Raw genomic sequence first — 13,906 nt, forward strand, 5'->3', positions numbered from 1 at the left:
GTTTCTGTGTCAGTGTTTGATCTGACACCGTGAGGCTGAGAGAGGGGAGTCAGCAGGAGGTTTCTGTGTCAGTGTTTGATCTGACACCGTGAGGCTGAGGGAGGGGGGTCAGCAGGAGGTTTCTGTGTCAGTGTTTGATCTGACACCGTGAGGCTGAGGGAGGGGGGGGTCAGCAGGAGGTTTCTGTGTCAGTGTTTGATCTGACACCGTGAGGCTGAGGGGGGGCGGGGGGGGGTCAGCAGGAGGTTTCTGTGTCAGTGTTTGATCTGACACCGTGAGGCTGAGGGAGGGGGGGGGGGTCAGAGGAGGTTTCTGTGTCAGTGTTTAATCTAACACCGTGAGGCTGAGGGAGGGGAGTCAGCAGGAGGTTTCTGTGTCAGTGTTTGATCTGACACCGTGATGCTGAGGGAGGGGGGTCAGCAGGAGGTTTCCGTGTCAGTGTTTGATCTGACACCGTGAGGCTGAGGGAGGGGGGTCAGCAGGAGGTTTCTGTGTCAGTGTTTGATCTGACACCGTGAGGCTGAGGGAGGGGGGGGTCAGCAGGAGGTTTCTGTGTCAGTGTTTGATCTGACACCGTGAGGCTGAGGGAGGGGGGGTCAGCAGGAGGTTTCTGTGTCAGTGTTAGATCTGACACCGTGGTTCTGAGGGAGGGGAGTCAGCAGGAGGTTTCCGTGTCAGTGTTTGATCTGACACCGTGAGGCTGAGGGAGGGGGGTCAGCAGGAGGTTTCTGTGTCAGTGTTTGATCTGACACCATGAGGCTGAGGGAGGGGGGGGTCAGCAGGAGGTTTAAGTGTCAGTGTTTGATCTGACACCGTGAGGCTGAGGGAGGGGGGTCAGCAGGAGGTTTCTGTGTCAGTGTTTGATCTGACACCGTGAGGCTGATGGAGGGGGGGGGTCAGCAGGAGGTTTCTGTGTCAGTGTTTGATCTGACCCCGTGAGGCTGAGGGAGTGGAGTCAGCAGGAGGTTTCTGTGTCAGTGTTTGATCTGACACCGTGAGGCTGATGGAGGGGGGGGGTCAGCAGGAGGTTTCTGTGTCAGTGTTTGATCTGACACCGTGAGGCTGAGGGAGGGGGGTCAGCAGGAGGTTTCTGTGTCAGTGTTTGATCTGACACCGTGAGGCTGAGGGAGGGGGGGTCAGCAGGTGGTTTCTGTGTCAGTGTTTGATCTGACACCGTGAGGCTGATGGAGGGGGGTCAGCAGGAGGTTTCTGTGTCAGTGTTTGATCTGACACCGTGAGGCTGAGGGAGGGGGGTCAGCAGGAGGTTTCTGTGTCAGTGTTTGATCTGACACCGTGAGGCTGAGGGAGGGGGGGTCAGCAGGAGGTTTCTGTGTCAGTGTTTGATCTGACACCGTGAGGCTGAGGGAGGGGGGTCAGCAGGAGGTTTCTGTGTCAGTGTTTGATCTGACACCGTGAGGCTGAGGGAGGGGGGTCAGCAGGAGGTTTCTGTGTCAGTGTTTGATCTGACACCGTGAGGCTGAGGGAGGGGGGTCAGCAGGAGGTTTCTTTGTCAGTGTTTGATCTGACACCGTGAGGCTGAGGGAGGGGGATCAGCAGGAGGTTTCTGTGTCAGTGTTTGATCTGACACCGTGAGGCTGAGGGAGGGGAGTCAGCAGGAGGTTTCTGTGTCAGTGTTTGATCTGACACCGTGAGGCTGAGAGAGGGGAGTCAGCAGGAGGTTTCTGTGTCAGTGTTTGATCTGACACCGTGAGGCTGAGGGAGGGGGGTCAGCAGGAGGTTTCTGTGTCAGTGTTTGATCTGACACCGTGAGGCTGAGGGAGGGGGGGTCAGCAGGAGGTTTCTGTGTCAGTGTTTGATCTGACACCGTGAGGCTGAGGGAGGGGGGTCAACAGGAGGTTTCTGTGTCAGTGTTTGATCTGACACCGTGAGGCTGATGGAGTTGGGGGTCAGCAGGAGGTTTCTGTGTCAGTGTTTGATCTGACACCGTGAGGCTGAGGGAGGGGGGTCAGCAGGAGGTTTCTGTGTCAGTGTTTGATCTGACACCGTGAGGCTGAGGGAGGGGAGTCAGCAGGAGGTTTCTGTGTCAGTGTTTGATCTGACACCGTGAGACTGAGGGAGGGGAGTCAGCAGGAGGTTTCCGTGTCAGTGTTTGATCTGACACCGTGAGACTGAGGGAGGGGGGGGTCAGCAGGAGGTTTCTGTGTCAGTGTTTGATCTGACACCGTGAGGCTGAGGGAGGAGAGTTAGCAGGAGGTTTCCGTGTCAGTGTTTGATCAGACACCATGAGGCTGAGTGAGGGGAGTCAGCACGTGGTTTCTGTGTCAGTATTTGATCTGACACCGTGAGGCTGTGGGAGGGGGGGTCAGCAGGAGGTTTCTGTGTCAGTGTTTGATCTGACACAATGAGCTTCAAACCTCCTCCAAACCTACCCCCTTCGCTATCCATCTTTCCTTCCCGAAACCCTACGTTCCTCTCTATCTCTGTAACCTCCTCCAAACCTTCCACCCATCCCATCTATATAACTTCCTCCAGCCCCTACTGCCTTTGCTATCTCTATAACACCCTCCATGCACTGTACCCCTTTTATATCTCTCTAACTTCCTCCAAACCCGACACCCCTCCCTATCTCCTTCACCCTTTCCAAATACTGCACCTCTTCCTAGCTCTCTAAACTCCTCCAATCACTACTCCCTTCCTTATCTCTTCAACCTACTCTAGCCCCTGCACCACACTCTATTTCCTTAACCCATTCTAAACCCTGCTCTCCTCCCTGTATTTCTGAACCCTCTAAACCCTATACTTCTCCCTACTTACTCAACCCCACCAAACCCTTTCCCTATCTATCTAGTCACATCCAATCCCTACACCCTTCCCTATCTCACTAACCTGTTCCAAACCCTATGCTACTCCGTATCTCTCTCAAACCCTGCACGCCTCCCTATCTCTCTAAACCCACTAAACCTACACATTTCCCTATCCGTCTAACCCCCTCCACTCCGTAACCCTTCTCTATCGCTCCAACCTCCTTCAAACCCTATACTACTCCATAACTCTCTCAAACCCTGCACGCTTCCCTATCCCTCTAATCCACTCCAAACCCTACACCCCTCCCTATATCTCGAAGCCCCTCCCATATCATATACTACTCCCTATCACTCTCAACCCGCTCATACTACCCGCTAATGTTTTATCAAGCCTCATATTTAAGCTTCTACTTCCGTTTTAAGTTTAGCCCTACACATATGGTAGTTGCCTCCATTGACCTGCTCAATTTGTACCTGCTTTAAGCTTCTCTTTCCGATTTAATTCCCTTCTTACTGCAGTAACTGACTCCATAATGACTAATAATGCATCACCACCTCCTCCTTTACCCCTCTCCTGTGCTGCCTATAGTTCTTACACCGCAGAATATTGAGTTGTCAGCCCTGACCTCCCTCAAGCACATCTCTGTAATGGCAAAAATGTCACAATTCCACGTGTCACCACGTTCCCTTATCACATCTGTCTATCCGATAACATACCCAACATTAAGGGAAAGCACATCCACCCTCGAATATATCACCTAGAATACTCTGTACTTCGGAGTTCTTCAGTCATTGACTGCTCGTTATCAAGCTGCCTAATTCATGAAACAAAACTGTAACTCTGGGACTGAATGAATATTTGTTGAATAGTAATTTCGTTTTCAGTACATGTATTCATCAAATGCAACTTTCCAGAACTGAACGGTCAGCTCTAAATACAGCGAGTTTCTGCTGATTAATTGCCTGCTCAGTGTGCAGAGGGGACAGCCCTTTGTCATGAAGAAAGTGAGACCTGGAGATGCTGGTGATCAGAGTCAAAAAGTGTGGCGCTCGAAAAGCACAACATATCAGGTGACATTTGAGGAGCTGGAGAGTCAAAGCTTTGGGCATCAGCCTTTCATCGGGAAGGCATTGGTGCCTTCCCATGTTTTCCATTCCATGATTAACAGGTTATAGGGAACCATATGTGTTCAGGAAAGCAGCACTGTATAGAGCCCTGAAATGGAAAGCAGTCAATCAGATAGTTGGACAGTGAGTAGACATGGTGAGGTGAAGTACAGACTGATTGAAATACAAACATAGGGATAGATAAATCTCCTAGGCGAGACGGGATCCACCCTGGCTTACTACAGGAAGAGAGCGAAGAGATTACTGTACCTTTGGAGATGATCTTTGCGTCCTCACTCTCCATTGGAGTAGTGCCAGATGATTGGAGGGAGGCAAATGTTACTCCCTTGTTCTGGAAGTGGAATAAAGTTAATCCAGAGAATTACAGACCAGTCAGTTTACATCAGCATTTTGCAAAGTTTTGGAGAGGATTCTGAGAGACAGAATTTATGATTACTTGTAAATCATAGTTTGGTTAGAAATAGTCAGCATGGCTTTGTGAGGGGCAGGTCAGGCCTCACAAACCTTACTGAGTTCTTTGAGGATGGGATCAAACACATTGAAGAAGCGAAAGTAGTGGATGTGGAGTACATGGTTTTTAACCAGGCGTTTGGTAAATTTCCCCATGGGAGGTTCATTCAAAAAGTAAGGACGCATCGGATACAGGGAAAGCGGCCTGTCTTGATGCAGAATGGACTGGTCCATAGAAGACAGAGGGGGATGGTAAATGGCAAGTATTCAGTCTGGAGCTCGGTGACCATTGGTGCTACATTGGGATCGGTTCTGGGGCCTCTGCTGTTTGTGACATTTATAAATGACTTCGATGAGGAAGAGGGTAGGTAGATTAGTAAGTTTTTCAAATTAACAAAGTATGGTGGAATTGTGGGTAGTGTGGAGGGCTATTGTAGTTTGCACAGGACATTGACAGGATACTGAACTGGGCTGATAAGAGACAGTTGGAGTTCAACCTGGAAAATTGTGAAGCGATTCAGTTTGGAAGGTCAAATTTGAATGCATAATACACGGTTAAATGTAGGATTCATACATTGTGGAGTAACAGTGGGATCTGATGATCCATGTCATAACTCCCACAAAGTTGCCACCCAGGTTGATAAGGTTCTTAAGAAGCCGGATGATGTTTTCATTAGCATGGGGGTTGAGTTTAAGCAGTGAGGTTATGCTGCAGCTCTATGGAACCCTGGTGAGATCACACTTAGAATGTTGTGTTCCGTACTGGTCGCCTCATTATATGAAAGATGTGGAAGCATTGGTGAGTGTACTGAGGAAATTTATCAGGATGCTGCTTGGACTGGAGGGCAGGTCTTGCAAAGAAAATTCAGGGAACTAGGTTTTTTTCTCATTGGAATGAAAAAGAATGGAACATGACTTGATAGAGGTGGACAAGATGATTAGAGGCATAGATAGAGTGGATAGCCAGAAACTTTCACCCAGGACGGAAATGGCTATGATGAGGGGGCATGATTTTAAGGTAATTGGAGGAATATTTATGGGAGATGCCCGAGGTAGGTTCTTTACACAGAGAGTGTGCGTGTGCGGATAGGCACATGAATGATCGAATAATGAAAGGTATGTAGGTTAGTCTGATCTTAGAACAGGGTAAAATGTTGGCAGGACGTCAAGGGCTGAAGGGCCTGTACTATGATTCCTGTTTCACCAAGTTTGTAGGTTCTCATCAAGTCTTGAGTGTGTGAGGGAGTGATGTGTGTGAGATCAGGAAGCTTTGACGAGGTGTTAGGTCAAAACTTACATTTACGTTGTGCATTGTTTCAGTCACCTGAGTGCCAGTACAATATGTGTAGGTCACCACACACCAAATAGAATCCGCCAAGTTCAGTTATGAACGTGCTTCTTGGCCTGCCATTTGCTGCTGTTTTCTTCAGATATATTCTGTTTGGTGAACTATGTATTAACCTCTGGCCATCCACAGAGATGTAAAATTTCATTTTGATACTGGTGTTAATTAAGGTGACATTTATTGGATATGGTTTCAGAAGTTTATTTGTGAGACTCAAGATAGTGCATCAGTTTGTCAACTTTTTAACGTCTTTTCCCAGCATCCGGTCCAGGGTGCAGATGTATGGAGTCTGGGAGACAGGCCAGGTGTCAGCACCATCAGTAAGTTGTGCGGTGTGATTCTGACACTGCATGCCGACACATCTGCCCACTTGGCCAGGCTCTGACTGAAGGTGATTTTTTAAAACCTGGTTGCTGGTCAGCCATTGATATCTAATTTGGACATTATTTGTACCTACGCTGAGACCAGTAATAGTCTGTTAGCGAGCTCCCACCTTTCCCAGGGTGGATTCCAAATTATTTGTTGTGAAGGAATGTTTGACTGACTGCCCTGACCCAGGTTAGAAACTCTTTGCACAGATTTAGGAGCAGGTCAGTGTGTCACTCAGCATCACAGGCAACTGTGAATTCCAGTAACAGTGTAAATGATTCCAAATCTTTTGGAAGCCATTTTTAGCGTAGCTCATTGCAAGGTTTGAGTTTACTGACCCGAACAATAATCAGCTGTTAGCTATGTTTCGTGAATTGGGCAAAAATGAGATATGAAGTATAATTATTCAACTGAACTATAATCTCTGAAAACAATTAGGTCGATTCTATATTTATGGGAGTAAAGTATAAACTCCTATCAATTTTTTGTAACACAAAAATAAAGAATGCACATTTTATTTTATATCGAATAAAGAACATGGTATTAACTGTTATGATCAGAATTATACATTCAATATCAGAATTCAAAACAATACATTGCGACTCCAACATTTTGAAAAAGGTCGGCTTCTGAATGTTTCCATGTTCAGAGAGAGTAAACGATTGGACAATCAAATAGAATTAGCGTTCGTATACATTTATATATAATCAATCAGTTACATTTCTCAGTGAAATGTACGAGCTTCAGCTAATAGCCAACAATTTAGAAAGGGCAATGATTCAACATGCACTGTGAATGATTTATGTTATCACATTTTAGCGAAGAATAATTTGAAAATTGCCGAGTTTTAGAAAGAATGATACTTAATATGAAATGTGGACAGTGAAAACTAAAGGACATATTTTGGTGTGAGGGAAATGTCAGACCTTTTCAAAGAGATTTGTGCCAAAGCAATGATATATTTGTTTTCGTTATCAGAACATAACATTTAAAATATTCATGTTCTGAGAAATAAATAAACTACATAATGAGACTGACCTTGCAATATTTGCATTTTAAATGTTTATGCTGCGACAAATGATCAGATATTTGCGAGTACTTAAAACGGGAAATAATCCGATACTGACTTTTATTTGCATCAGACACATGATAGAGTACAAGCCTTTAAAGTACAGGAGGAGGCCATTGGCCACTGTGTGTGCACCAGCTCCAGTAATGTTTCCCAAACACCTTCCATTTGCCAGCCCTATCTCTGTAGCCCATTAAATTCATAATTTCCGATTATATATGTCCAATTCTTTATTGAATCGTCATCTACAACTCTCCCAGGCAGTCTAATCCAAATCCGAACAACTCTCTCAATAAAGAAGTATTTATGTATCTCAGTCCCAGCTCTTTTGCTGACCATATTGAAATTAGAACTCCTTGATGCTGTAATGCCAACTAACGGAAACAGAGTTTTCCTGTTTTACTCTGCAACTTTCTTCATCCTTTTGAGCACCACAATAAGTTCACATTTTTGTCTGTTCTGCTCCATGAAGAATAAGCCTTGCAAGAACTGTAACAAACACTACATCGGAAAAACAGGCAGAAAACTAGCCACCTGGATGCATGAACAACAACTAACCAGAAAAAAAGACATGACCCACTCTCACTAGATCCTTCCATACGGATGAGGAGGTATATCATTTAGACTAGGTCTGCACATCCATCTCGGACAAGCCAAAGAGAGACACGCACAACCGGAACTCTATCAACAAACACATCGATTTTGATTCCATCTAACACTCTCTGAGGAAAAGGACCAGGCATGAAATCACCAATACTGGAAATTACATCACTGACTCAAGGAAACCTAAACACATAAATAGGAAGTGGGACATAAAACTAGCATTTCACCGGAGACTCACTAATAATGTTTCCTAGTACAGTGATGAACCATCTGAAAGTGAACTCTCCAACTCAGTGAGCAAACTGACATCCAGAAGAAATGCAATTTCTCTCGTCCTTTAATTAAATAAATTCCTCATTCCAGTTATCATTCTGATTATTTATAAGGTTATTGGTATTCTTCTGCAAAGTAATATGGTGTCAGTCTGATTGTGTGTGTGTGTGTGAGAGAGAGAGAGAGAGAGACAGAACAATCCTCTGTAATCTCTGAATTACTCCCGGTGCCATATGGAAAAGAGGTAAGGATTAGGACAGCGGTATAGTTTAACATGTTGTTAAAAAGCTAGTTCAGGGTTGATGGTTTCAGATTTTTGGATTATTTGGAATTCTTCCAGGACAGGTGGGACCTGTACAAAAAAGACAGGTTGCATCTTAACTGGAGGAGCAATAACATCCTTTTGTGGAGCTTTGCTAGTGCATGTCGAATGGATTTAAACTAATAAACCAGGAGTTTGGTAACCAAAGCAGCAGGTCAGAAACTGAGTAGAAGGTCGAGACGAATAGCACATCAGGCATGGCCAGTCTAATGACCATGCTGAGGGAAGGAATCATAATCAGTTCACATTGTGAGATGGAAGTTGGAATAAATGATAGAGATGAGGCTCAGGTTTATCAGGGATTCACAAATGAGGATGGAGAGTGTGGGGGATGTGAGGGATTGAGGTGTGAGAGATCAGGAAGACAATGTACAAGAAAATATTAAAGGGTAAATATTGAAGGGATGGAGTGGGGTGGGGAATTCTGTGATAAATAACTGGCAGAAAAACACAGGAAAACTTGCTTTTTATCAAAGTGAATATCTAGAAAGTAATTTATTATGCTTCAGAGAAATAGCACCCTCATAGCTAGAAGTCTGCATTATATTGAAGGAAAATCTGTGTCCATGACATTGCTGTAGCTATAATAATGGTGGTAAACAGTTGGAAAAATTCTCGTGCTGTTGTTAGACAATGCTTGCACTGAGCATGTGAATTACCCTGGATGTTCCCAGAGATGGCTTGGATGCTGTAGGTGAAGAAAGGGCTGAAACTCCATGAGATGATTCTGGTTTGTAATCTCGCCACTTACTGAGTCCAGTCAAAGGAACAAACCAGCAACTGCCATTGTTTATTGCTTCAGAATATATCAGAGCATTCATGGCTGACAACGCATAGAATCATGAAACGAATTAAAGGCCTGTCACGTCTGTGCCAGCAAGTGCACATCCAAAGGCTTTGTAAACGTTTGTGAGGTTACCTCCCTCAACGACCCTCCTAGACAATGCATTCCAGATTCATACCACCCTCTCGGTACAAAACACATTCCACAAATCCTGTCTCAATCCCTGCCTTTCACTTCAAAACTGCATTCCTTTGTTTTTGACCCTTTGACTAAGGGAAACAGCTTCTGATTGTTCATCTTCTCCATACCCCTATACTCCAGTATACCTGTAGCACGTTCCCTCCTCAACATTCCCTGCTGCAAAGAAAAAACGAGCAAATTTAGCCTCCCCATTCATAGTTTGAGTACTCACTTGTCTTATTACTTCTGACATGCATCATCCCACATTTATTAGTGTTAAATATCATCGGCCATTGATCTGGCTATCTGAATAATCTATTTATATTCTCCTGACTGTGAGCCACTCAGCTAGCTTTGTGTCATCTACAACATTGGTCAGCATTCCACTGCCCCCACCCCACATTTTCCACATGCTCACCATCGTCATTTATGAATATCACAAACAAACCGTGATTTCCTTCCTGTTTCCCAGATATTATTCAGAGGAAGATTTGAGAATTCCAGTCTCTGTTTTTTTCTTATTTTGGTCAATTTACAGAGTGATTTAGTTAACATATTTTATGAGGAAGCCAGAAATAACAGTTTTGACACAGAGTTGAATTCACCTTTTACACTTTGCATGTTTTATTCATAAAGCTTGTAAATAATTTAGGATAAACTAGGGTTTGGTATCTTGCGCTGCAACATTAACCTTTTGGAGGCACTGCAATAGCCAGAACTGGAGACATTTTTCATCTGCAGGATGGACACAGACTAATTCATTGTTTGTTTAAATCAGCTCGTGTGATGAGGATAAGTACTCAATTAAATTCTATGTTATGGACAAACTGAAGGAGATCAAATCATATTCTCATGTCTACCTTGAATTGGAAGCAAATACATACTGTAAAGAAAAATCAAAACTGTTGAAACACCACACACGACAAGAAAAAATAATCCTCTGCACTTGATTCAGAAAGATAGAGTACATGTATCATCTTAACAAGAATCAAGTGATAGAAAAGAAAGAACATGAAATCTTTTCTTAAGTTTGAATGGAAACTTGATCTCGATTTTCCTGAACAATGATGTTTTCGCACCCAATCCCGCTTCCACAAAAACAAGATTTTCCTTGTCACTAAAACTTCATCCGTCATTCTTCCTCCTTCGTCCTACTCTTTCCTCACACTCCTACTTCCCTTGCACTACCCCTTCTGCTGCTACATGCTCTTCCCCTGATGATTTCCATTTACATCCTCCTTCTGTCACTCCCACCGTAAGTTACACCAATTCCCCAGTAACTCCCACTTCATCTGACCATCGCATTCCCTGTTTGCTTTCCAACTGGGATGATGGGAGCTACTGGCTTCTGTTCTGCAATTGATCATCAGTGATTGTTGAGATTGGGATGATCAATGTCCAATTGGAACAGACAATAGTGTGTGTCTGTCACTGTCTGATGCACTGTGAACAGGATGGTTTTGTTCCCCATGTTCCAGAGTGGAGTATCTTTCTGTCTCTGTGTCACAGTGCATAACCAAACAGCCTCATCACAAATAGGATGAACCTTTCCTCAAAATCAGAAGTCCATGCATCAGTTTTCCCATAAACATTGTGAGTACATAGTTCAAACAAGCCGTGTTTTACACTTTTGCTTTTTATTATTTTAACGGTTTACCTCTTTTGAGGTGAGATCAGAGTACCTTCCCTTGCATCAAAGTAGTATTTGATTCATGTGGATCACGGACCCTGAGTAAACAGGGGTCAATGGGAATCGGAGGAAATTCTGTCCTGGTAATTTCCTCACTGAACGATGACACCTTCCCCAGAGCTTTTGAGAATGACAAATAAACCTGCCAAAACCACGGATGACTTTGTCCTGTTAATAACATCAACATTTATTATGTTTTCACAGTTTTGTCTAAAATATCAGAAAAGTTAGACTTTGCTGATTGAGTGTCACTCCAATGAAATCAGGGCATTACAATAAGATTACGTTCATTTTCATTCAGTAACTTCCTGAGGACTGATCATGTGATTGCAGTGCCAGTGATATCAACATTTTATCTGTGCAAAAGCATCACATCTCATTGGCTCAAGGCTGCACCACTCCCCAATTCTATTTCTTTCTCCGGCTCATTCGCCATGCTCATCAGATATATGAGGCACACAAGATGCAATAACACTGAGATGTCCATGACCCCTTGGAACCTGACTCCCCACCCGTGCCCTGCACTCTGACTGCAGCCCCTCCCCCAAATGCACCTCCTGTCGTACCTTCACCCTCCCTCCTACCCTTCCACACTCTGATGATGAATGTTCTGTACTTAACAATGGTCTCAGCGTTATCCCGCTGTGTCCCGACTTTAATAATTTTCGTGTATGGCATGACATTGAACTCTTCTCCCACCATCTTCTCCTCGGTGCCCATTTCTTGTTTCCTGTTCCCTGTTCCACAGACTCTTCGAATAGCTCCAATACTCTTCCTCCCCCTGGACCTCTCCCTCTGCTGTTTGCTTGAACTCAATCTGTTCATTGAGAATGTTCGATGTGACATTGGTTGTCTTAATTTCTCTGCATCCCCTCACCCAATCCAACAAATCACACTCTGAACAGGCTGTACGCCGTGTGATTTGATCCAAACCTGACTTTGTTATTCAGCCTGTGCTGGTAAGGGTGATGCTGCTGTAGTCTGGTGGACTGACCTCTACATTGCAGAGACTGAGAGCCAGCTCTCAGTTATCTCCTCATATCACCTGCTGGACCCGACTTTGACCCGACCATGGCACGTCAGGCCATTGTATCAACTATGATAATTGGCCACATTTCATCAGGTCAGTCACACCGTACTTGCCCCACCTAACAGTCCCCAAGCTGATGGTCCTATGATAGCAGAGCTCACTTCTATCTCCTCCTGAAAATCCACAAACAGAACTGCCCGGGCAGACCCATTGCTTCAGCCTACTCCTCCCACACAGAGAGGGTGCATGGATACACACGTGGGCTCCAATCATATCTGTTTCTTCAAGGGGTACGTAGACAATTCCCTGTTCCACTTCTACTCCAGACCGATACACAAATCTTTCTCCAATGCATAGATTATATAATCGATTCTGCTTCTCTCTCTTGTCCTGAATTTGAAAAAAAAACATCGATTTCACTTCCAATTTGCATGGCTCCTTCACTTTCACCTAGTCTTTCTCTGACTCATCACTTCCTTTCCTCGGCATCTCTGTTTCCATTTCGAGGGATCAACAGGCCACTAATATCCAGTATGAACCAACTGACTCCCACAGCTACCTGGAGTATACACCCTCACAACCTGTTTCTTGCTAATACTCCATTCCATTCCACCAATTTTTCTGTCTCCACCGCATTGCTTCTGATGATGTCAGTTTCCAAAATGTCCACCTCTTCCTCAACTGAGAATTTCCCAGCACTGTTCTCGAGAGGGCCCTCAACCAGGTCTGACCCACCTCTTGCATTTCTATTTTCACTGTCTCACTACCCTCCTGCAACAGCGAGAGAATTCCTCTTGTCCTACCCGATCATCCCACCAGCATTCTCATGAAGTGGATCATCAGCCGCCATTTCCCCCACCTCCAGCAAGATGCCATCACCAGATACATATTTTCCTCCTCAAAATTGTCTGCCTTCTGGAGGGACCAGGACACCCTGGTTCACTCTTTATTCACTCCCATTACCCCGCCCTCACCCCCACCACAGGCCCAATTCACTTGCCCCTACCGAAAGTGTATTTTGTTCGCACTTCTGTCCTCCTTTCGCACTATCCAACGGCCCAACCACACCGTACCGATGAAGCTGCACCTTACCAACATTTTCCCCAATTAGTCTACTCGATTTGCTTCTCATCTTCACTGGCAACGGGGGTGGTACCAGGGGACTGGAGAGTAGCAAATGATGTGCCCCTGTTCAAAAAAGGGAATAGGGATAACCCCGGGAATTACAGGCCAGTTAGTCTTACTTCTGTGGTAGGCAAAGTAATGGAAAGGGTACTGAGAGATAGGATTTACGAGTATCTGGAAAGACACTGCTTGATTAGGGACAGCCAGCACGGATTTGTGAAGGGTCGGTCTTGCCTTACAAGTCTTATTGAATTCTTCGAGGAGGTGAACAAGCATGTGGATGAGGGTGGAGCAGTGGATGTAGCGTACATGGATTTTAGTAAGGCATTTGATAAGGTTCCCCATGGTAGGCTTATGCGGAAAGTCAGGAGGCATGGGATAGAGGGAAATTTGGCCAATTGGATAGAAAACTGGCTAACCGGTCGAAGGCAGAGAGTGGTGGTAGATGGTAAATATTCAGCCTGGAGTCCAGTTACAAGTGGAGTTCCGCAGGGATCAGTTCTGGGTCCTCTGCTGTTTGTAATTTTTATTAATGACTTAGATGAGGGAGTCGAAGGGTGGGTCGGTAAATTTGCAGATGATACGAAGATAGTTGGAGTTGTGGACAGTGAGTAGGGCTGTTGTCGGCTGCAGAGGGACTTAGATATGATGCAGAGCTGGGCTGAGGAGTGGCAGATGGAGTTCAACCCTGCCAAGTGTGAGGTTGTCCATTTTGGAAGAACAAATAAGAATGCGGAATACAGGGTTAATGGTAGGGTTCTTAGTCAGGTGGA

The sequence above is a fragment of the Chiloscyllium punctatum genome, chromosome 31 (assembly GCF_047496795.1).
Source record: "Chiloscyllium punctatum isolate Juve2018m chromosome 31, sChiPun1.3, whole genome shotgun sequence".
Lineage (NCBI taxonomy): Eukaryota > Metazoa > Chordata > Chondrichthyes > Orectolobiformes > Hemiscylliidae > Chiloscyllium > Chiloscyllium punctatum.